Source organism: Trachypithecus francoisi, unplaced genomic scaffold (assembly GCF_009764315.1).
Source record: "Trachypithecus francoisi isolate TF-2019V2 unplaced genomic scaffold, Tfra_2.0 Lachesis_group5, whole genome shotgun sequence".
NCBI lineage: Eukaryota > Metazoa > Chordata > Mammalia > Primates > Cercopithecidae > Trachypithecus > Trachypithecus francoisi.
This window is the reverse complement of record NW_022681470.1, coordinates 34,342,714-34,368,543: the sequence shown is the minus strand read 5'-3', so window position 1 is coordinate 34,368,543 and position 25,830 is coordinate 34,342,714. Positions and strand designations below refer to the sequence as shown.

General features: G+C 37.8%; 1 long non-coding RNA gene across 2 annotated transcripts in view; it reads left to right on the top strand.

The window, feature by feature from the left end:
- Nucleotides 1–225: 225 nt before the first annotated feature.
- The window catches only part of LOC117075289, a 230,656-nt gene continuing 205,051 nt past the window's right edge, over nucleotides 226–25,830 (top strand). For both annotated transcript variants that reach the window (XR_004433936.1, XR_004433937.1), the window contains exon 1: nucleotides 226–587. This is a non-coding gene — a long non-coding RNA (uncharacterized LOC117075289). The remainder of the gene's footprint in view (nucleotides 588–25,830) is intronic.

Genomic DNA, 25,830 nt, shown 5'->3' with positions numbered 1-25,830 from the left:
CTAGAGGAAGAAAATTCCATGGGAAAGGATTGGGGGCCCTCAAGAGGAGTGTTGATCCAGCAAAATGGTCTCAGTGAGTGCTTGCTTTCTAGTTTCCTTTGCCTTGACTTCATTGTAACTGTGATGGTTAATTTCAGATGTCAGCTTGACTGGGTTAAGGAATAACCTCATAGCTGGTAAAATATTACTGCTGGGTGCATCTGTGACAGAGATTAGCATTAGAATCATTAACTGAGTAAAGAAGATCTGTCCTCCCCAATGTGAGTGGGTGCAGTTCAATGGTTTGAGGGACTGGAGAGATCAAAAAGGAAGAGGAAGGGCGAATTCACTCTCGCTCTTCTGGAGCTGGGACACCCATCTTCACCTACCCTCAGACATTGGAACTCCAGGTTCCCTGGCCTTCAGACTTAGGGGCTTATACTAGTGGCATCCCAGGTTCTCAGGCCTTCAGACTTGGACTAGAGTTACATGGTCAGCTGCTCTGTTTCTCAGGCCTTCAGACTTAGGCTGAGCTAGGTATTCTGCTGGCTTCCCTCGTTTTACAGCTTGCAGATGGGATACTCTGGGACTTCTCAGCCTCTAAATGTGTGAGTCAATTCCCATAATAAATCTCCTCTTGTATCCTATACGTTCTGTTTCTCGGGTGAATCCTGACTCCATAACCTACTGGACAGAGTCTCTGGTTACTCCTCTGAGGGGGGCTCCTGCTTACTTGTGCTGGGCCTGCACATTCCTGACTTGAGCTCAGACCTCAGCCTAGAGCCCTGATCCCAGCCTTCATTCTACATCCTTGGTTCGGTCACTTGCTTACGTGGCCTTCCCAGTATCTGACTGGTGTCTGTATCACTGCTGCCAGGTAGCTTATGCTACCATATCCCCAGAACATGCTCAAGGACATCACTCTAGCAATTCTTCTCCTCTCCTGCATCATCAATATTCCTCTCTCTCCTGAACATTTCTGAAAGCATGCAAATAGTCTGTTATTTCTCCTATCCTAAAAGGAAGAAAGAAAACCTCTCTTGACCCCAATTTCCTCCTCCCCATTACTGCAAAATATCTTAAATTTTAAAAAAGTAATTTGTCTTCTGTTTTCACCTGAATCTACCCCAATTAGGCTTTCACCCCTCACTGCTCTGCTGAAACTGTACTGGTCAAGGTCACCCTTAATTTCCATGTTGCTAAATCCAATGGTTATTCTCAGTTTTTATCTTACTTAAAATCTCAACAGCGCTTGACACACCGCTAATCACACCCTTCTCTGTAAACTGTTTTCTCCTCTTGGCTTCAAAGACACTGTACTTACCTGGTTTCCCTCTTACCTTTCTAAATGCTCCTTCTCAGTCTCTCTTTTTGCCTTTTTCTCCTTATTTTTCTGTCTTTTAAATGTTGGAATACCCCAGGCTTCAGCCCTTGAGCTTCTTGAGCTTCTTGAGCTTCTTTATTTCTTTCTATTGTCATGCCATAGGTGATGTGCTGATATCATCCAAGTCCATATCTCTATCCAGAATGTCTTCCCTGACACATACAAATATATCCTGTAGCCTAATCGATATCTCCACTTGGATGTCTAATAAAGACTGCAAATTTCACATCTCCAAAGCTAAGCTATGGGTCTTTCTCCAAACCAACTTCTCTCACACTTTTCTCCATTTCAGTTAATGCAACTTCATTCTTTAAATTGCTAGGATAAAAACAAAAACAAAACTTGATACTCAGCCTTAATATCTCTTTTTCTCACAATCATCATCTGATCCATCAGAAAATCCTGACAAATTCTTCCAAAATTTGACTACTTCTCATCAGCCCCATCATGTCTTACCTGTGTAGTGCAATAACTTCCTAACTGGTGTCCTGCTTCCATCTTTGTCCATCCTCCACCCCAGCCTTTTCTTATCAGAGCAACCAGAGAGACCAGAAGAAAACAGAAGCCAGATCATTTCACTCTTCTGCTATTGCTCTCATGGGCTTCCATCTCACTAAATAACGCCCAAAGTCATCATGCTCACCTGCAGGGCTTATTATGACCTGGTTCCCAATAACACATCTCTTCTCACCCTTGCTTTTCCCGCTTGAGTACGTTGCCTTACTGCTGTCTTTGGATATACCAGGCAGTCTTCCCCTTATAGGCCTTGATCTTTGTTTCCTCTGCCTGGCATTCTAAATTTTCAGCTAATCTCATGGCTCACTTATTTACTTCCTTCGTAATTTTATTCTAATGAACCAACTCAGTGAGGCCTTCCTTGATCACCTTATCTAAAATTGCAACTCTTTCCTCTTAGATTTTTATTCCTTTACTATGATTTATTTTTTTCTCCTTATCAGTAGATTTTTCTTATATATTATACCATATATTTGACCTATTTTGTCTTTCCCCTAGAATATAAGCTCTACAAGGGCAAGATATTTGACTGACTTGCTTTCTATTATATCACTTATGGCTAAACCAACACCTGACATAGTAAGTACTCAATAAGCATTTGTTGAATAAAATAATGAATAGGTTATGCAATTGTGTTCCCAATGTTAACTTGAAATTATGCTATTCAGAATGTTTTTCCATAGAAACAATGCTATTGAGGGTAGGTAGGTCTTATAACATTTGCTCAAAATGTTAGAACTAGGTTCTATAGTATGCCCCAAACTAAGGGGTTAGTTGAGGTATCATGCAATGTCTACCAGGTAGCTGTTGCCAATGAGATACACTTGGAAACAATCACAACACAACATTGTAAGGCTTTAAGAGAGGAATTATAGAATTCAATGAGAAACTCAGAGGAAGGAGCAATAATTTTGGAGTTGGGGTAAATTTTACAGAAGTAACATTTGAACTGGGTCAATGGAAGTTTGCCAGAGAGAGAAGGAGGAGAAATATTAATAGGCAGAAAAGATAGCAAATCAGACGTACAAGTATAAAAGTGTATCTTACATTCATGGAAAGGAGAAGACGTTTTCTGTGACTGGCATATTAGTGAGAGAGGCATGTGGATCAAAGTTGTGAAAAATGCTGGGAACCAGGTTAGGGAGCTGAGTTTTATTCTATTGGTGTTCAGAAAGAGTTTTGAATTAAATGGAGTCCTAGAGACTAGTAAAGAAGCAAAAGTTCATTTCTATGTAGAAACTTGATGCTTTGTGGCTTGTGGTTTCCAGGTTTTCTCTCATTTCTAGACAATTCCAAAATTGACTAGGCTGCTTCGAATCTTAGGTAATTACTAGTCTCTAAAATCTCACATACTTCTAATTTACTGTGATAAATAATATGCTCATTTATACCTTATTTTAGAATGTCTGACCTCTGGAAGTCCAAATTAGAATGTACTGAGTTTTACCCAAATATCACCTTTATGATATCAACATACACACTGGCTAAATACTTCCATGTTATCTTTCTAGCCATGGTCAATCACAATAAAGTCAAATCTGATGTTTGAGAAGAGACTGGGGATCTGAATGACAGCACAGGAGGTTTGCTTATCAAAATGCAGGTACCACAGTCCTGAGAGAGACAGCTAAAAGAAAAGATGAGGGAATCAGGATTTCAAATTATCTTCAGCTTGAAGCCTGAATATTGGGTCCCTACCATGAAGAAAATATAGAAGTTAAATATAGAAAAGCTTAATATCCTGAGTTTAGTTTCAAAAATTTAACTTATGTGAGTTGAGATTGAGAAGGCCTGAGCTGACAGCTAATATGAGGCTTACTAAGTATCAGGTACTCTAAGGGCTTTCTCTGTATTAAAGGCTTTCTCTGTGTTAAATCATTTAATCCTTACAACTTTGATTTCAGGTAAGGGTAATTATTCTCCCAATCTATAGATGAGGGAACAAGCACCGAAATTTTCCTAACATCAGATATCAAAAAAGTGGTAGATGTGGGATTTGAACAAATGTTGACAACAGTTCATATGAAACGTTGTATTGGTTTTTTGGTAAGAATTTTAGAATTTTAGGGTTTGTAAGAAACTGTCCAGTGGTTTGTAAACTGTACTCCATGGACCCTCAGGACTTTCTGGGCAATAACTTATATGCCCCTCTTGGAGAGCAGTGGGGCAGGGCACTGAGTGGGCAGGGATCACTTGGGGCAGAGCACAACCAGCACATTTCCATTGCTTTTGTTTTCCTGGTTGAGCATTCACATATGATTTCATTTGAAGATGGATGTAATACAACTTTTTTAAAAAAGTGAAAACCAGGCCGGGTGCGGTGGCTCAAGCCTGTAATCCCAGCACTTTGGGAGGCCGAGACGGGCGGATCACGAGGTCAGGAGATCGAGACCATCCTGGCTAACACGGTGAAACCCCGTCTCTACTAAAAATACAAAAAAAAAAAAAAAAAAAACCCTAGCCGGCGAGGTGGCGGGCGCCTATACTCCCAGCTACTCGGGAGGCCGAGGCAGGAGAATGGCGTAAACCTGGGAGGCGGAGCTTGTAGTGAGCTGAGATCCGGCCCCTGCACTACAGCCTGGGCCACAGAGCGAGACTCCGTCTCAAAAAAAAAAAAAAGAAAACCATTGATCTGGTAGCCTAAGTCATTGTATTGCAGATGATGAAGTTATGGCCGAAGAAATGAGTATAGCATGAGCCAACAGTGCAGTGGACGGTGGAGCTTCCCAAACAGGAAGCCATTTTTTGGCAGCAGTAAGAGGGCCTCTGTGGGCCAGGCACTGTGGCTCATGCCTGTAATCCCAGCTGAGGCGGGCAGATTACCTGAAGTCAGGAGTTCTAGATCAGCCTGGTCAACATAGTGAAACCCCATCTCTACTAAAAATACAAAAATTAGCCAGGTATGGTGGTGGGCGCCTGGAATCCCAGCTACTTGGGAGGTGGAGGCAGGAGAATTGCTTGAACCCAGGAGGAGAAGGTTGCAGGGAGGTGAAGGTTGCAGGGAGCCGAGATCGTGCCACTGCACTCCAGCCTGGGTGACAGAGCGAGACTCCATCTCAAAATAAGCAAAATAAAATGAAATAAAGGGGGAATTGTGTCCCACTTTCTGGGGATGAGTGTTCCCTTTTGTGTAATATTTAGAGTATTGTACTTACTTCTAGAGCCACATTTTAAAGTTTTATTTTTCATTGAGCATAATAATTGTACATGTTTATGGGTTACAGTATGTTGTTTTGATACATGAATACAATGTGTAATGATCAAATCAGGGTAATTAGCATGCCCATTGCTGCAAACATTTATTACCTCTTTGTGGTGAGAACATTCAAAATTCTTTCTTCTAGCTATTTTGATATATACAATATATTATTATTAACTATAGCCACCATATTGTGCAATGGAACTCTTAGAACTTGTTTTTCCTGTCTAACTGTAACTTGATCCCAATTGATCAATGTCTCCACATATCATCTCTTACCCTCCTCGGCCTCTGGTAACCACTATTCCACTCTCCTCTTCTATGAGATTAACTTTTTTAGATTCCACGTATGAGTAAGGTCATGCAATATTTGTTTTTCTATGGCTGGCTTATTTCACTTAACATAATGTCCTCTAGGCTTATCCCTGTTGCTACAAATGACAGGATTCCATTCCTTTTTATGGCTGAATATATTCCATTGTGCGAATATACCACATTTAAACAAATTCATTCATCCATTGATGGGCACTTAGGTTGATTCCATACCTTGGCTATTGTGAATAGTTCTATAATAAACATGGGAGTACAAATATCTCTTCAACATACTGATTTCATTTTTTTTGGATATACATCTAGTAGTGGGAGTGCTTATTTTTCGTTTTTTGAGGAATCTCTGTATTGTTTTCCATAATAACTGTACTAATTGATATTCCTACCAACTATATGTAAGTGTTCCCTTTTCTCCGTGTGCTTGCCAGCATTTGTAATTTTTTGGTCTGTTTGCTAATATCCAATTTTAATTGGAGATGAGATATCTTATGGTTTGATTTTCATTTCCCTGATCATTAGTGACATTGAGCGTTTAAAAATATACCTGTTAGACAATTTTACGTCTCTTTTGAGAAATGTCTATTCAGATTTGAGTATATTGAACCATCCTTGTATCCCTGGGATAAATCCTACTTGATCACGGTGAATAATCTTTTTGATGTGTTATTAACTCTGTAGATTGCTTAGGGTAGTATGGACATTTTAACAATGTTAAATCTTCCAATTTATGAACACAGGATAGTTTCCTTTTATTTGTGTTCTCTTCAATTTCTTGCAACAAGCTTTCTACTCCTTTGTCTTTTTCTTGTTCTGGTATTCTGCTGAGGGTTTTTACATCTATATTCATCAGGGATATTGCCTGTAATTTTCTTTGTTGTGTCCTTTTCTGGTTTTGGAATCCGAATATGCTGAACTCACAAAATGAGATTGGAAGAATCCCCTCAACTTCAGTTCTTTAGAATATTTTGAGAAGAATTGGTATTAATTCTTTTTATTGTCACAGTCCCTCCTGGCCTGCAAAATTTCTGCTAAGAAGTCTGCCACCAAGCTTATTAGAACTCCCTTACATGTTATTTACTTATTTTCTCTCACTGCTTTCAGGATCGTCTATTTGTATTTAACCTTTAAGAGGTTGACTATAACATGTCTTGAGATATTCTCATTTGGGTTGACCTTCCTGTACTTGGATATTTATATTTTTCTCCAGGTTTGTAAAGTTTTCTTTTTTTTAGTAAGCTTTCTACCCCTTTGTCTTTCTCAACTCTCTCTTGAGCTCCAGTACCTCAAAAGTTGTTCTTTTCATGTTGTCTCATAAACTCTGTAAGCTGTCTTCATTACTTTTCATTCTTTTTTCTCCGTTGTATATTTTCAAATAGCCTGTCTTTGAACTCACTGATTCTTTCTTCTGTTGATTAGTTCAGTTGTTGATACTCCCTATTCCATTTCCCATTTTGTTTATTATAGTTTAAAGCTCTGGAATTTCTATTAGTTTTTGAAAAATTATTTCAACTTCCCTGTTAAATTTCTTTGATAAGTTTCTGAATTGTTTCCCTGTTTGCTTGAAGCTCATTACGTTTCCCAAAATAGTGATTTTGAATTGTTTGCCGGAGAGATCACATACCTCCATAGATTTTAGGGTTATTTTTTGGTGCCGTGTTTTGTCCATTTGGTAAGGTCATATTTCCCTGAATGTTCTCAATGCTGTGGACATGTAACAATGTCTATGTGTTGAAGGATTAGATATTTATTTGAGTCTTCACAGTGTGCCTTTGTTTATGCTTGTCCTTCTTCACTAGGCCTTCTGGATATTCTAAGCGGACTGACTGCTGTGCTCCTTAAGCCTGTGACTACTGCACTCACCTCATCACTACTGGACGCTATAAGCTTAGGTTAGCTGTGAGTCTCATGAGGGCTCTGAAGTTGGGACAGCCCTCTGGCCCAGATGGACCTGGAGAAGACCCAAAGAGGGTACCCAGGCTGTCTGGGGAAGCTGGCCAGGGACCCAATCCTGCCACTGTCTCAGTGGCCCAGATGAATGTGCCTCCCAGCAATATCCCATGCAGGTGGGACAGTTGCCTGACTGCATTGTGAGGGATTGGAGCTGAGACTAGCCCCCTCAGGATCTACTGTAAGATGGAGGTTAGTGAGCCTGTTTTGCTGGCTCAGCCAGGTGTATTTCTCTTCACAGATTCCTGCACAGGTGACATTGTTCCCTGGCTGCAGTGAGAGGGGCTGGAGCTGAGACTGGGCCTCATCAGCGTCTGCTACGGGAGAGAGGCTGGTGAGCCCATCTTGTTAGTTCAGATGCATGCATCTCCCAGCAGCTTCCTGCGCCGTTGGGATAGTTATCCAACTGTGGCAGGAGGAGCCAGGCCTGATACTGGGCCCCTTTAGGATCTGCTGTGGGACAGAGGATGGTGAGCCCATCAGGAAGACTCAGACTCAGGGGCTGCAATATATGGGTGAGTCTCTGTCTGGGACCTTGTAGGAGCAGTTCTGGGCTGAGACCTCAGCTGACAGGGCTGGAACTGAGCCGCAGGGTAACTTCAGGTTCACTGCCAAGACTAATGTCAATGGGCAGACAACCCATCTGCTGAGGCACTAGTGTACATGCTTTCTGTTGAACTCCTTGGAAAATAGTTTTAATTGCAGGCTAAAGGCCAAATTAGTCTGTAGCCAAGTCCCTTAGGGAGTGGAGTCATTTTCAGGCTTAAATCCAGGAGCACAATTGGTAGGTCTGCTACCTGGGTGCTGGTTTGCACTCTCAGAACAACCCTCCTAGGTTTAAGCTCCACCAGCATTTCACAACTTCCTATGTGAATCTTGAGAGATTTTGTCTGCAGATGGGTGCAAAATTCTTGTTGTTGGGGGATACAAGTGGGTAACTTTCTATCCTGCCCTCTTGCTGATGTCATTCCTCTTATATAGGGACCACATTTTAACTGAGGTACAAAGTGGCCCTGAAGAAGGCAGCAGGCTGTTGGGGAGTCTGGAAACCCAATATGCAGAGTTACTTAATTAATTAAGAATGTACAGCTTGGAAGGGAGACTATGGGGAAACTCAATAGTGTCTTCAAATATGAACCATTATATCCAGCAAGGAAAAGATTTGGGCTCAAAAAAGTTTTGGTCTCAAGATACACATAAAATAGTGGTCTAGCAACAAAATTTTAAAAATGGAAAAGGCATCTTGTAAGGGAGAGAGATTGCTGTCATATTCAACCCACGTTGTGAGCATTGTGTGGCTGTCCTAGCAGTGGTTCCTCTACTAGTTGGAAGGTTTGACTAGATGCTGTCTGAGATCCCTTTAAACTCTAAGAATATATGATTCAAAGAGGTCCTCAGTCCAAGGGATAAATCATTAAATCTTTACACTTCATTTGATGTTAAAAATAGCATTTTAGATTATATTCTTTATCCAAGGTCATTTACCATAACCCTTTATATAAATCAATAGATGATATGATTTTAGCTATTCCCAGATGATTTAACATATCAATTCTAAACATAGAATATACATTAGATTTGGTTCACAGATCAGCGAGTTTTAGAACTAAGGTGTATGAGGTCCTTAGACATTCTTTGGTAAAATCCTTTTACTGTACAGATGATAAAACTGTGGCTAAAAGGCACCATGTCTGTCCCTCCTTTCAATAGATCTTTATAGGGGCACGAGAAATATCTTTCCCCTACAGGCTCAGTCCTATTCATTCCCAATCCAATACGAATGAGTGCAGGGCAGTGAGCAGCATGCTTTGACTCACATCTGGTTGCGCTTAGAAGTTGAGTAATGAGAATTATAATTTATTAAGCACAATTCTGTACCAAGTACTATTAGGTGTGTTTGGCAAACAGCATGAAACAATTCTATGAGCAAAACTATCACCCTCCTTTTACAAATGCGAGGCTGCAGAGAAGTGAGGCTTAGAGAGGTTGTGTGATTTACCCAAGGTCACCTGGGTAGTAAGGTGGCACACTTCAGATTCAGATCCACAGAGGTCTGAACTGAAAGTGAGTACCGTATATTGTCATGCAGGCGTACACTTTACTGGCTGGCCTTACCTGGAGCATGTTTTTTTTTTTTTTTTTTTTCCATCTGATTGGATCTTCCTGGTGTGGGCATTCTCCTGTGTCATACTTAATCTCTCTACTTCTTTTGGATTCTGGGTTTGAAAGACCTGTTCTGCTCCTCAGGGCCAGTCTTGGCAACCAGGTTATCATTATACCTTTGTGGTTGTGATTCCCATGTTTTTGTTTATTTGTTTTATTTTTACCTTGAATTAGAGCGGGTGAAGTAAATTGCCCGAGGATATAGAGAATAGATGAAAGAGCTGGGACCTGCACTCAAAACATCTTAGTGCTCAGTATAGTGCATTTGCCCTTATACTTTATTCCATATCCTCGTAAAGCTTTAAATAAGATATACACTTTTTAAATTTTTTAATCCAAGCTACACAGACTAATACAAAGTGAAAAGCCGAAAGTCATGCTCCATCGTCTTCTAGCACTGACTGTTGCTGTGAAGGCATTTAAGGATAATGTGAGCTCCTAATCCTTTTGTAGATGATTAAATATTTTTCTCCTTGTATAATCCCAATCTGCAGATTCAAGCATTTCTCATTCACGACAGATTTTTAAACGTTATTTTTTTCTGGACCATTTCGTGTATTCTATTCTTAAGAAGACTGAATTATGTATACATTGCACCTCCTTTGTCTTCTGCATCTATTAGCTTCTCTTAAATCATTTTTATAAAATATTTCTATTCATTTTTCACTTAGTTTATATTTAGAAATGATTTAAAATTTAATTGTAGATTATTTTGTCTATACAAACAAAATATTTTAAGTTAAACATAATAATAAAGTAAATGCCAATAAACCCACAAAGAACATGTATAAAAATGCGTATTTCCCTCCTAATCCTATCTGCCTTCTATCACTCAGAGGTAACCACAATACTAAATTTTTACTTATAACCTGCTTGTTTGTCTATGTAGATTTAGCATATGATATATGTGTGTGTTTTCTTATAGAATATACATACATCATATATGTATATACACGCAATACATTAATTTTACTTGCTCAGGGGATTTATTAAAATTAAAATCTATTTGACTACATAATCTTCTGTCACTTTTTCACATTACACCATCTTTCTATGGCTTATTTCTGTTAATATAAGTAGCTATCATTTCTTTATTTTTATTAAAACTTTAAAAAATTTTCTAAATATACTACTACAACAATTTGTGTTGTTTTAGGTTTTTTTTTTGTTATGAGCAGTGTTGTAATAAATATGCTTGCATATATTTCCTGATGCAAAAAACCACTTAGTGAAGTGTATTACTCTAGTTTATCCTAAGAATAGATGTACCCAGTTTTTACTTTGTGTATTTACTTTAGGTATTTTGAAGTTCTGTTACTAGGTGTGTAAACATTTAGGATATACTGTCTTCTTGACAAAGTTCATAATATAATTGTTGTTCTTAATTCATAATATAACTCTTGTTCTGAAGTGTGCTTTTCTAATATTAACACAGCTACTTTATTTTATTCTTAAGTAACATAGCTACTTTAGATATTTTATTCTTAGTGATGCATATCTTTTTTCATTGTTTTACTTTTAACCCAATTAAAGCCATTTAGTTTCTGATTAGTATTAGCATGATATGTGTTTAATGTGAGTTTCTTGTAATTGGTATCTTTAGGCCATTTATTTTTAAGATAATTATATATTAGGGCTTCTTTGTTTTGTTTCTTGTTGTTATGTGATATGTTCTGTATATATCAATTAGGTCAAGTTGGTTGACAGAATAGTTCAAGTCTTTCTTAGCTTTTAATTTTTTTCTGGTATCTCTGGGTTTCTAATGTATTTTTCTTTGTATTTCCATGTGAATTTTGGAGTTATATAACATTTCTTGACAAACTGCTGATGTTTTAATTGAGATTGCATGAATCTTTATATAAAATAGAGGACAATTGATATTTTGTGGTAATAAGTATCTTTATCTATGAATATGGTATAAATCTCCATTTATGTAGTATTTTTTATTGTCTTTTACTTTTTGTTTATAATTTCTCCCTGAAAACATTACCTATGTTTTGCTAGATTTACTTCTATGTACATTATATATCTTGATGGTATTTAAAATGATATATTTACAAAATATTTTTTGTTTATTGCTGTTACATGTAACTGTAATATTTGTACATGGATTTTAGTCTAGCCCCTGTGAAATTTTCTGATTAATTCAAGTAATTTATGTGTAGATTTATTTGGGTTTGTATGCAGATAATCATAGTTTCTGTGAATAATGATAGCTTTGTTTCTATCACTCCAATCTTTATAGTGTTTTTTTTTTTTTTTTTTTTTTTTTTTGAGACGGAGTCTCGCTCTGCCGCCCAGGCTGGAGTGCAGTGGCGCAATCTTGGCTCACTGCAAGCTCTGCCTCCTGGGTTCACGCCATTCTCCTGCCTCAGCCTCCTGAGTAGCTGGGACTACAGGCGCCTGCCACCACACCCGACTCATTTTTCTGTTTTTAGTAGAGACAGGGTTTCACCGTGTTAGCCAGGATGATCTCGATCTCCTGACCTTGTGATCCACCCGCCTCGGCCTCCCAAAGTGCTGGGATTACAGGCGTGAGCCACTGTACCCGGCCAATCTTTATAGTTTATATATATATATATATTTTTAGGAATACAATTATTTTATTATTATATTTTAAGTTCTAGGATATAGAACTTAAGGTTTGTTACATATGTATACATGTGTCATGTTGGTTTGCTGCATCCATTAACTGTCATTTACATTAGGTATTTCTCCTAATGCTATCCCTCCCCCATCCCCCGACCCCACAACAGGTCCCACTGTGTGATGTTCCCCACTCTGTGTCCAAGTGTTCTCATTGTTCAATTCCCACCTATGAGAGTGAGAACATGTGGTGTTTGGTTTTCTGTCCTTGCAATAGTTTGCTGAGAATGATGGCTTCCAGCTTCATCCATGTCCCTACAAAGGACACGAACTCATCCTTTTTTATGGCGGCATAGTATTCCATGGTGTATATGTGCCACATTTTCTTAATCCAGTCTATCATTGATGGACATTTGGTTGGCTCCAAGTCTTTGCTATTGTGAATAGTGCCACAATAAACATATGTGTGCATGTGTCTTTATAGTAGCATGATTTGTAATCCTTTGGGTATATCCCCAGTAATGAGACTGCTGGGTCAAATGGTATTTCTAGTTCTAGATCCTTGAGGAATCACCACACTGTCTTCCACAATGGTTGAACTAGTTTACTCCCACCAACAGTGTAAAAACATTCCTATTTCTCCACATCCTGTCCAGCATCTGTTCTTTCCTGACTTTTTAATGATTGCCATTCTAACTGGTGTGAGATGGTATCTCATTGTGGTTTTTATTTACATTTTTCTGATGACCAGTGATGATGAGCATTTTTTCATGTGTCTGTTGGCTGCATAAATATCTTCTTTTTTTATTTTTATTTTTATTTTTATTATTATACTTTAAGTTCTAGCATACATATGCACAACGTGCAGATTTGTTACATATGTATATTTGTGCCATGTTGGTGTGCTGCACCCATCAACTCGTCAGCACCTATCAACTCGTCATTTACATCAGGTATAACTCCCAATGCCATCCCTCCCCCTCCTGCTCCCCATAATAGGCCCCAGTGTGTAATGTTCCCCTTCCTGAGTCCAAGTGATCTCATTGTTCAATTCCCACCTATGAGTGAGAACATGCGGTGTTTGGTTTTCTGTTCTTGTGATAGTTTGCTGAGAATGATGGATTCCAGCTGCATCCATGTCCCTTCAAAGGACACAAACTCATCCCTTTTTATGGCTGCATAGTATTCCATGGTGTATATGTGCCACATTTTCTTAATCCAGTCTGTCACAGATGGACATTTGGGTTGATTCCAAGTCTTTGCTATTGTGAATAGTGCTGAAATAAACATACATGTGCATGTGTCTTTATAGTAGCATGATTTATAATCCTTTGGGTATATACCCAGTAATGGGATGGCTGGGTCATATGGTATTTCTAGTTCTAGATCCTTGAGGAATCGCCATACTGTTTTCCACAATGGCTGAACTAGTTTACAATCCCACCAATAGTGTAAAAGTGTTCCTATTTCTCCATATCCTCTCCAGTACCTGTTGTTTCCTGACATTTTAATGATTGCCATTCTAACTGGTGTGAGATGGTATCTCATTGTGGTTTTGATTTGCATTTCTCTGATGGCCAGTAATGACGAGCAGTTTTTCATGTGTCTGTTGGCTATATGAATGTCTTCTTTTGAGAAATGTCTGTTCATATCAGTTGCCCACTTTTTGATGGGTTTGTTTGTTTTTTTCTTGTAAATTTGTTTGAGTTCTTTGTAGGTTATGGATATTAGTCCTTTTGTCAGAAGAATAGATTGTAAAAATTTTCTCCCATTCTGTAGGTTGCCTGTTCACTCTGATGGTAGTTTCTTTTGCTGTGCAGAAGCTCTTTAGTTAATTAGATCCCATTTGTCATTTTGGCTTTTGTTGCCGTTGCTTTTGGTGTTTTAGACATGAAGTCCTTGCCCATGCCTATGTCCTGAATGGTATTACCTAGGTTTTCTTCTAGGGTTTTTATGGTATTAGGTCTAACATTTAAGTCTCTAATCCATCTTGAATTAATTTTTGTATAAGGAGTAAGGAAAGGATCCAGTTTCAGCTTTCTACTTATGGCTAGCCAATTCTCCCAGCACTGTTTATTAAATAGGAAATCCTTTCCCCATTTCTTGTTTTTCTCAGGTTTGTCAAAGATCAGATGGTTGTAGATGTGTAGTATTATTTCTGAGGACTCTGTTCTGTTCCATTGGTCTATATCTCTGTTTTGGTACCAGTACCATGCTGTTTTGGTTACTGTAGCCTTGTGGTATAGTTTGAAGTCAGGTAGCGCGATGCCTCCAGCTTTGTTCTTTTGACTTAGGATTGTCTTGGCAATGCGGGCTCTTTTTTGGCTCCATATGAATTTTAAAGCAGTTTTTCCAATTCTGTGAAGAAACTCATTGGTAGCTTGATGGGGATGGCATTGAATCTATAAATTACCTTGGGCAGTATGGCCATTTTCATGATATTGATTCTTCCTGTCCATGAGCATGGTATGTTCTTCCATTTGTTTGTGTCCTTTTTTATTTCACTGAGCAGTGGTTTGTAGTTCTCCTTGAAGAGGTCCTTTACATCCCTTGTAAGTTGGATTCCTAGGTATTTTATTTTCTTTGAAGCAACTGTGAATGGAAATTCATTCCTGATTTGGCTCTCTGTTTGTCTGTTATCGGTCTATAAGAACGCTTGTGATTTTTGCACATTAATTTTGTATCCTGAGACTTTGCTGACGTTGCTTAGCAGCTTAAGGTGATTTTTGCCTGAGATAATGGGGTTTTCTTAATATACAATCATGTCATCTGCAAACAGGGACAATTTGACTTCTTTTTTTCCTAACTGAATACTCTTTATTTCTTTCTCTTGCCTGATTGCCTAGCCAGAACTTCCAACACTATGTTGAATAGGAGTGGTGAGAGAGGGCATCCCTGTCTTGTGCCGGTTTTCAAAGAGAATGCTTCCAGTTTTTTCCCATTCAGTATGATATTGGCTGTGGGTTTGTCATAAATAACTCTTATTATTTTGAGATACACTCCATCAACACCGAATTTATTGAGAGTTTTTAGTATGAAGGGCTGTTGAATTTTGTCAAAGGCCTTTTCTGCATCTATTGAGATAATCATGTGGTTTTTGTCCTTGGTTCTGTTTATATGCTGGATTACGTTTATTGATTTGCGTATGTTGAACCAGCCTTGCATCCCAGGGATGAAGTCCACTTGATCATGGTGGATAAGCTTTTTGATGTGTTGCTGGATTCAGTTTGCCAGTATTTTATTGAGGATTTTTGCATCGATGTTCATCAGGGATATTGGTCTAAAATTCTCTTTTTTTGTTGTGTCTCTGCCAGGCTTTGGTATCAGGATGATGTTGGCCTCATAAAGTGAGTTAGGGAGTATTCCCTCTTTTTCTATTGATTGGAATAGTTTCAGAAGGAATGGTACCAGCTCCTGGTACCTCTGGTAGAATTCAGCTGTGAATCCATCTTGTCCTGGACTTTTTTTGGTTGGTAGGCTATTAATTATTGCCTCAATTTCAGAGCCTGCTATTGGTCTATTCAGGGATTCAACTTCTTCCTGGTTTAGTCTTGGGAGAATGTAAGTGTCCATGAAATTATTCATTTCTTCTAGATTTTCCAGTTTATTTGGGAGGTGTTCATAGTATTCTCTGATGGTAGTTTGTATTTCTGTGGGGTCGGTGGTGATATTCCTTTTATCATTTTTTATTGCATCTATTTGATTCTTCTCTCTTTTCTCCTTTATTGGTCTTGCTAGTGGTCTATCAATTTTGTTGATCTTTTCAAAAAACCAGCTCCTGGATTCATTGATTTTTTTTGGAGGTTTTTTTGTGTCTCTATCTCCTTCAGTTCTGCTCTGATCTTAGTTATTTCTTGCCTTCTGCTAGCTTTTGAATGTGTTTGCTCTTGCTTCTATAATTCTTTTAAATGTGATGTTAGAGTGTCAATTTTTGATCTTTCTAGCTTTCTCTTGTGGGCATTTAGTGCTATAAATTTCCCTCTACACACTGATTTAAGTGTGTCCCAGAGATTCTGGTATGTTGTATCTTTGTTCTCATTGGTTTCAAAGAACATCTTTATTTCTACCTTCATTTCGTTATGTACCCAGTAGTCATTCAGGAGCAGGATGTTCAGTTTCCATGTAGTTGAGTGGTTTTCATTGAGTTTCTTAGTTCTGAGTTCTAGTTTGATTGCACTGTGGTCTGAGAGACAGTTTGTTATAATTTCTGTTCTTGTACATTTGCTGAGGAGTGCTTTACTTCCAACTATGTGGTCAATTTTGGAATAAGTGTGATGTGGTGCTGAGAAGAATGTATATTCTGTTGATTTGGGGTGGAGACTTCTGTAGATGTCTATTAGGTACACTTGGTGCAGAGTTGAGTTCAATTCCTGGATATCCTTGTTAACTTTCTGTCTCATTGATCTGTCTAATGTTGACAGTGGGGTGTTGAAGTCTCCCATTATTATTGTATGGGAGTCTAAGTCTCTTTGTAAGTCTCTAAGGACTTGCTTTATGAATCTGGATGCTCCTGTATTGGGTGCATATATATTTAGGATAGTTAGCTCTTCCTGTTGAATTGATCCCTTTACCATTATGTAATGGCCTTCTTTGTCCCTTTTGATCTTTGATGGTTTAAAGTCTGTTTTATCTGAGACTAGGATTGCAACCCCTGCCTTTTTTTGTTCTCCATTTGCTTGGTAGATCTTCCTCCATCCCTTTATTTTGAGCCTATGTGTGTCTCTGCATGTGAGATGGTCTCCTGAATACAGCAAATTGATGGGTCTTGACTCTTTATCCAATTTGCCAGTCTGTGTCTTTTAATTGGACCATTTAGTCCATTTACATTTAAGGTTAATATTGTTATGTTGTGAACTTGATCCTGTCATTGTGATATTAGCTGGTTATTTTGCTCATTAGTTGATGCAGTTTCTCCCTAGCATCAATGGACTTTATATTTTGACACATTTTGCAATGGCTGGTACCTGTTCCTTTCCATGTTTAGTGCTTCCTTCAGGATCTCTTGTAGGGCAGGCATGGTGGTGACAAAATCTCTAAGCATTTGCTTGTCTGTAAAGGATTTTATTTCTCCTTCACTGGTGAAACTTAGTTTGGCTGGATATGAAATTCTGGGTTGAAAATTCTTTTCTTTAAGAATGTTGAATATTGGCCCCCACTCTCTTCTGACTTGGAGAGTTTCTGCTGAGAGATCTGCTGTTAGTCTGATGGGCTTCCCTTTGTGGGTATCCCGACCTTTCTCTCTGGCTGCCCTTAATATTTTTCCCTTCCTTTCAACTTTGGTGAATCTGACAATTATGTGTCTTGGAGTTGCTCTTCTCGAGGAGTATCTTTGTGGCGTTCTCTGTATTTCCTGAATTTGAATGTTGGCCTGCCTTACTAGGTTGGGGAAGTTCTCCTGGATGATATCCTGCAGAGTGTTTTCCAACTTGTTTCCATTTTCTCCCTCACTTTCAGGCACACCAATCAGACGTAGATTTGGTCTTTTCACATAATCCCATACTTCTTGAAGGCTTTGTTCATTTCTTTTTCCTCTAGACTTCTCTTCTTGCTTCATTTCATTCATTTGATCCTCAATTGCTGATACTCTTTCTTCTAGTTGATCGAGTCGGTTACTGAAGCTTGTGCATTTGTCATGTATTTCTCGTGTCATGGTTTTTATCTCTGTCAGTTCGTTTATGGCCTTCTCTGTATTGATTATTCTAGTTATCCATTCTTCCATTCTTTTTTCAAGATTTTTAGTTTCTTTGCGCTGGGTACATAATTCCTCCTTTAGCTCTGAGAAGATTGATGGACTGAAGCCTTCTTCTCTCAACTCATCAAAGTCATTCTCCGTCCAACTTTGATCAGTTGCTGGCGATGAGCTGCATTCCTTTTGAGGGGAAGATGCACTCTTATTTTTTGAATTTCCAGCTTTTCTGCCCTGCTTTTTCCCTATCTTTGTGGTTTTATCTGCCTTTGGTCTTTGATGATGGTGATGTACTGATGGGGTTTTGGTGTGGGTGTCTTTTCTGTTTGTTAGTTTTCCTTCCAACAGTCAGGACCCTCAGCTGTAGATCTGTTGGAGATTGCTTGAGGTCCTCTCCAGACGCTGTTTGCCTGGGTATCAGCAGCGGAGGCTGCAGAAGATAGAATATTGCTGAACAGCGAGTGTACCTGTTTGATTCTTGCTCTGGAAGCTTCGTCTCAGGGATGTACCCTGCCGTGTGAGGTGTGGGATGTCGGTCTGCACCTAGTGGGGGATGTCTTCCAGTAGGCTACTCAGGGGTCAGGGACCCACTTGAGCAGGCACTCTGTCCATTCTCAGATCTCAACTTCCGTGCTGGGAGATCCACTGTATTTTTCAAAGCTGTCAGACAGAGTTATTTGCATCTGAAGAGGTTTCTGCTGGTTTTTGTTTAGCTATGCCCTGTCCCCAGAGGTGGAGTCTACAGAGACAGGCAGGCCTCCTTGAGCTGCTGTGGGCTCCACCCAGTTCGAGCTTCCCGGTGGCTTTGTTTACCTATTTAAGCCTCAGCAATGGTGGGCGCCCCTCCCCCAGACTTGCTGCTGCCTTGCAGTTCGATATCAGACTGCTGTGCTAGCAATGAGGGAGGGTCCGTGGGCATGGGACCCTCCTGGCTAGGTGTGGGATATAATCTCCTGGTGTGCTGTTTGCTAAGATCCTTGGTAAAGCGCAGTATTAGGGTGGGAGTTACCCAATTTTGCAGGTGTTGTGTGTCTCACTTCCCCTGGCTAGGAAAAGGAATTCCCTTCCCCCTTGTGCTTCCCAGGTGAGGTGATGCCTCGCCCTGCTTCAGCTCGGGCTGCAGCAGCTGACCAACACTGATTGTCTGGCACTCCCCAGTGAGATAAACCCGGTACCTCAGTTGAAAATGCAGAAATCACCTGTCTTCTGTGTCCCTGGCACTGGGAGCTAGAGACTGGAGCTGTTCCTATTAGGTCATCTTGCTCCGGGGCTTTATATTCTTTAATACTATTGTACTGGTTAGGCTCTTCTCTGGTGCTGAATAAGAGTTCTTTTATTTGAAAAACTTGTCCTGTTACTGACTTTACAGAAAATAATTCTAACGTTTCTCCACAGGGACAATGTTTCTTCTAGATTTTTGGTAGGATGCCATTTACCTGATTTAGGAAATTTTCTTGTATGCTACTTTAAGGTTTTTATTGTGAATACTTATTGATTTTTTTGTCAAAGCTTTTTTCATTTATTGAGATGATCATGTGCCTTTTCTCTTGAAAGTGGTTAATGTGATGATTACATTAAAACATTCTACAATGATAAGCCATCCTTGTGTCCTAAAACAAATCCAATTTGGTAAATATGTATTATCTTTTGAAAATACAGTTATAAATTCAGTATACCTTCATAAATATTTTGGTAAATATATTTATCAGTGAAATTTATCTGCAATTGCTCTTATACTTCCATGTCTGTTTTCAGAATTAAGTTCATACTAGTTTCGTAGAGTGAACTGGCAGTCTACTATACATCAGAAATTGTAGGGACTGGGGATATAATATAGACTAAAACAGATAAAAATCCCTTTCTTTTTGTACCTCACATTTTATCGTTCTTCAATATTTGGTAGAATTTGCCTATAAAACAGTTTGGGACTAGTGTTTTCTTTGTGGAACATTTTAAAATTGCTGGTCCAATGTCTTTTATGTTAATTGTTTCCTTATTCTTTTTTGAGCCAGTTTTGATAAGTTATATTTATTGAGGAATTTGTCAATTTTCTCAACATTTTAAAATACATTGGTATGAAGTTAGCCATAATAATACATAGTTAGCTCCTTTGCTGTATCATTGTATTCTTTTTTTTATTTCAAACATTAATTTCTTTTTTTTATAGTTTTTCTTTGTCTTGTTTTTGGAATTTTAATTTTGTACATATTTTGCATAAGTCATATATTTACAGGGTTATAATTCAGAAGATAGAGAAGTATATACAGTGGAAAATCTCTCATTCTTGTCTTCCTGCTGTTTTGTTGTCCTTTAACAACTCACATTATGAATTTCTTGTGTATTCTTCTAGATAATAATGCACAATATAAACGCTTAGTGTGTAATCAGTTTTATACATGTTCTCAGTATATTTGCAAAAAAAATGTTATCCAATTGTTGGTTGCATATTCTACATGTTTTATATAGCCTAAGCTTGTTAATCATGTTATCAAAATATTTCATACCCTTTTGATTTCTGAGAGATGTGTTAATGTTGCCCAATGACATAGTAAACGTTCTTTCTTTCTGTAGTTCTTTCATTTTTTCTTTATGTATTCTAAATTGTTTTATTGGATGTATTCAAATATAACATTATTTTTATCTTTCTGGAGGAATGAACATTTTACCATTATGCAATGATTCTCTTTATCTCTAGTACGCCTTTTGCTTTAAAGTCTGTTTTTGCCTGATATGAACAGAGCTATACTACTTTTAGTCAGTTTGCTACTTTTATAATTTTTCTGTATTTTTACTTTCAACCTTTCCATGTCTTCACGTTTTAAATATAAACATGAAGCTTTAAACATAGACTTTTAAAATTTTTTTGTCTGACAATCTATATTTTTTAATTGGAGAGTTTGTTTTGATCTACTCTAATTGCTAATATATTTAGATTTACTTGGTCTATTTTATCTGATACTTTCTCTTTGTTTTGCTTTTGCTTTGCTCTTTTTCCTTCTTCTTTCTTGCCTTTACTTGGATTAGTTGAAGTATTTTCCCCTCTCTGCTGGTCTGGAAAATATTTATTTATTTATTTATTTATTTATTTATTTTTTTGAGACGGAGTCTTGCTCTGTCACCCAGGCTGGAGTGCAGTGGCCGGATCTCAGCTCACTGCAAGCTCCGCCTCCCGGGTTCACGCCATTCTCCCGCCTCAGCCTCCGGAGTAGCTGGGACTACAGGCGCCCGCCACCTCGCCCAGCTAGTTTTTTGTATTTTTTGTAGAGACAGGGTTTCACCGTGTTAGCCAGGATGGTCTCGATCTCCTGACCTCGTGATCCACCCGTCTCGGCCTCCCCAAGTGCTGGGATTACAGGCTTGAGCCACCGCGCCCGGCCGGAAAATATTTATTTTGATTTAGTTCTTTTGGTGGCTACCTTTGAAATTTTAAAATGTATACTTAACACAGTGTAAAGTTAATTAATATTTTTACCTTCCTCTCAAATGAGACTTTACAATGGTTTAATTCTAGTCACCCCAAACCATCTTCTAGATCTGCCCTCTTAGCTCTCTCTTTTTAAATTAGTATTATATGTTAGACACTTTATTATGGTTTTAAAGAGTCAGTTTTTGTTTAAATTTATCCATATGTTCAGTTTTATTTCATTCGTATCCCTTCCTGTATGTTAGAACTTCTTTTAGCTATTTTCTCTCTTTAGAGATTAATAGTGATAAATTCAGACTTTTATAGCTGAATATATTTTTGTTTCATCTGTGTTCCTGAAATATAACTCATATTGGTATACACTTTTGAGCTGATACAGTAAAACTCCAACATAGCGCAATAAGCTTGACCCAAACATTCATTTTTATAAAATGCAGGGTCACTTTATTTTATGATGAATGAAAATATTTGGTTGAGCCTAGCTGGCTGAGAGTTCCTGAAGCTTAGTCATGTGACCCAAATCTGTCTAGATATCAGTAACAGTAACAATCTGGGGGGTGGCCATTCTGTAATTCAGCTTAAATATTGATGAAGACAATTCTGGGTCCCCTGGCTGGCTGAGACTTACAAGAGAGTAGCAGTGATTGTAAGGATCTTCTAGTTAGCTGGGGAGATTGAGATTCACCTTTTTCCTACTCCCCCTACCTTTTTATCCCATGATTTATATAGGCTAAGAACTTGAGTCAGAGAAGAAGTCTATCTCCAGTTGTATTACATAAATATTTATTTTCTGAAGAAGTGTGGTACTGCCTGGGATTTTAATGTACTTATTGTTTTTTATCATTACTTAGGAATGACTACAATATTAGATTGTCTTCCAGCTTAATTGCTGCTATGGAGATGTTAGCTGTCAATTTAGTTGTTATGACCATGCTGGTAATCTCACTAATCTCTGATTGCTTTTGAGGTCTTCAATTTATCTGTGGTGTACTATAGTTTTACTATGATGAATTTTAGATTTTTTGGGATTCCCAAAAATGAGGTTTGATGTTTTTCAACAGTTCTGGAGAATTCTTACTCATTAGCTTTTGAATATTATTTTTTACTTTCTGGTTTCAGTGTCCTTCTTGAACTCTGATAAATTTATGTTACATCTGACTCCATACTCTTGTTTCTTAATTTCTCTTTTATATTTTCTAATTTTAAATATCTTTAAGTAACATTCTACACTTTTATTATTCTCTAATTCTCTTTTGGATTTTTTTTTCTATTGAGCTTTTCTTTTTTAAAAATACAGAGGTATAATTAACATATAATAAAGTGCGCAGTTCTTTTGTACTTAGTTTGATGAGTTTTAGCATTTGAATATAGCCAGTAAGAACTTCCCAGAACAAAATAGAGAACACTACTATCACCCCAGAAAGTTTCCTGGTGCCACCTTTCAGTCGCTTCTATTGAATTTTTCAGTTATTTTATTGTTAATTTAAAGAAGTTATATTTAGTCATTTTTCAAATCTGGTCATTTAAAAAAAATTCTTAACTATTGTGATAGTATATCTGGTCTTTTTTTATAGTCCATTGCTCCTTAATTATTTTAGAAATTGTTTTCTCTAATTCCTTTTTTAATTGGTTCTCTTTTCTTAACTTTTATTTTAAGTTCAGGATTACATGTGCAGGTTTGTTATATAGTTAAACTCATATCATGGGGGTTTTGTGTACAGATTATTTAGTCATTCAGGTACAAAGCCTAGTACCCAATAGTTATTTTTTTCTGGTTCTCTTCCTTCTCTCAATACTCCACCCTCAAGTAGACACCAATGTGTGTTGTTCCCTTCTTTGTTGTCATGTATTCTCACTATTTAGCTTCCATTTATAAGTGACAACATGTAATGTTGGTTTTCTGTTCCTGTGTTAGTTTGCTAAGGATAATGGCCTTCAGCTCCATCTGTGTTCCTGCAAAGGTCCTGATCTCATTCTTTTTTATGGGTGCATAGTATTCCATGGTGTATATGTACCACATTTTCTTTATCCCATCTACTGTTGATGGGCATTTGGGTTGATTTGTCCTCTATGTACACAAACTAGAAAGTCTAGAAGAAATGGATAAGTTCTTCACACACACACTCTCCCAAGACTGAACCAACAAGAAATTGAATCCCTGAACAGACCAATAACAAGCTCCAAAATTGAATCAGCGATAGAAAAAGCTTACCAACCAAAAAAAGACCAGGACCAGATGGATTAACAGCTAAATTCTACCAGATGTATGAGGAACTAGTAGCATTCCTACTGAAAGTACTCCAAAAAATTGAGGAAGAGTGACACTTTCCCAACTCATTCTAGTTCTTTATACATACTAAAAATCGTTATTTCATCCTGTATCTGATACTTCCAATATCTGGAGTCTGTTTTCTTGTTACTGTTGCTTTTAGCTGACTTTCATTAATGGTGGCTTTTTACCTCTGACTTTTGTGACTTTCGTTGTGAACTTACATTTATTGGAACACATTTTCTGGGAGTTTTATGAAACCTGAACTAAGATATATTTCTCCCCCAGAATATTTTGTGTTTGCTTTCACTGTTTTATAATATTTTTTCAAAATCTTGCATTTCTCATTTGAATGTAAGTATCTTTTTATCAAGAGGGAGATCAGTTGTTCATAAGTTTTTGAGGTTAAGGAGAAGAATTATTTATTTAAAATAACATTTCTTCTCTTTTGATAATTCTTCTTTGAATGTAAAATATAGTCTTCATGTGCTTTTATTGATACTCTTTTACTAAGTTCTTTCCTTTGCTCTGGGAGTCATAACTTCCTATAGTTTTTGTTTTTTAAGATGTTGGTTCAGCTTAGAGTAAGGAATCAGAAATTACAGGATTTCTACATTGTGATCTAGTGATTACAGTATCTTCTTCATCCTGTTTCACTTCCAGTGATCTTCCTTGGCTGGGGATTATGTCAGAGACAATAAAAATGGGGTGTCAGCATCATTTCTTCTTAAACTTCCTCTTCCCTGAGTACTATAGTATTTATCTGCTTCTCCCAAAAATTTTAAACCAATGATTTATTAACCAGCCTTTCCTAGATAATTGCTTTTTAAGAATCTTATTTAAGAACTGAGGAGCTATGGCAGCTTCTATAATCCTCCTTCATCTTAGTCCAGGCTTTTCATTATTTGGCATGTATGCTTGATTGTTTATAGTTGTTTGCTTATTTCACAGATGATGAGAGTTTTAAAAAATTCTTTTAAAAAATTGTTTTTGTGAGTTTGGGAGGCTCAAGGAGTAAAAATGCCCTTACATTGCCGGTTTTACGTGGAAATCCTCTTATCAATCAAGGTTAAAATTCAAAAATGAAATAATCAATGTGGGAGCAAGAACTATTGGAGAAGCCAAATAAACACAATTTTTTTTTGATATTTCTTGTCTTAATACCTGTTTTAGGCCAGGCATGGTGTCTCAGGCTTGTAATTCTAGTGCTTTGGGAGGCCAAGGCAGGAGGATTGCTTGAGGTGAAATAAAAACAAAAGTACTGATGTCATTTCAAGGTCTAGGATATTAAGAAGGGATATGACTTTTCTGTCTTCTATTTTTCCACTTGCCAGAGTAGTACAAAAGGTTATAAGGCTCTAGAAGAATAACAATGCCACAAGATGGGAGGAACTTGGGTCTTTCAATCACCAAATGGAGAAGAGAAACGTACCAGGAATACCTACTTTGGAATGCTGTTTAAGTGAGAAATACACTTTTATTTTGTAAGGCTGCTGAAATTTGGAAATTGGTTCATAATATCTGCTCACATTACCTTAACTTATATAATCTGGGTGTTTTTATTCTGAAAAGATTTGTACCTTTTTCATATGGTGGTCAGAAATACTAGGAGATCTCACTAGATGTTTTATGCTACATGATTCTAAGAATATCAAGGCTTCCATTATCTTTATATTCATCTACTTTTGCACCACTGAATGAAATTGCCTTCTGACATATGGCTTTATAAAGTGGTGTGCACCTTTTTAAGGTTTTATTTTATTTTTATCTGTTGCATGCAAGATGATTCTCTAACATAGTAATTAAGAAGATGTCTCATTCCTGTAATCCCAGCACTTTGGGAGGCCGAAGCGGGTAGATCACCTGAGGTTGGGAGTTCAAGACCAGCCTGATCAACATGGAGAAACCCTGTCTCTACTAAAAATACAGAATTAGCTGGCATGGTAGCACATATCTGTAACCCCAACTACTCCGGAAGCTGAGGCAGGAGAATCACTTGAACCCAGCAGATGGAAGAGGTTGCGGTGAGCTGAGATTGCGCCATTGCACTCCAACCTGGGCAACAAGAGTGAAACTCCATCTCAAACAAACAAAAAAAAAGGTGCATTTCCATGTAGTCCACAGCATTTCTATATAAAGGCAAGAATGCCATCATCTTAACTTCTTGAGATATTTTACAACATGCTTTTTGAAAGCCCCAGAACTTCCAGATGTTATGTCTGCTATATTTTTCTATACCAAAAGTTCTTTCTAATTTCTTCTGGAGATTTGATACATGGTCTAGTGTTGTGATTTTGAACCCTGCAATGTTCTCTTCCAAGGATTTTGATTAAGTGTGATGTTCCTC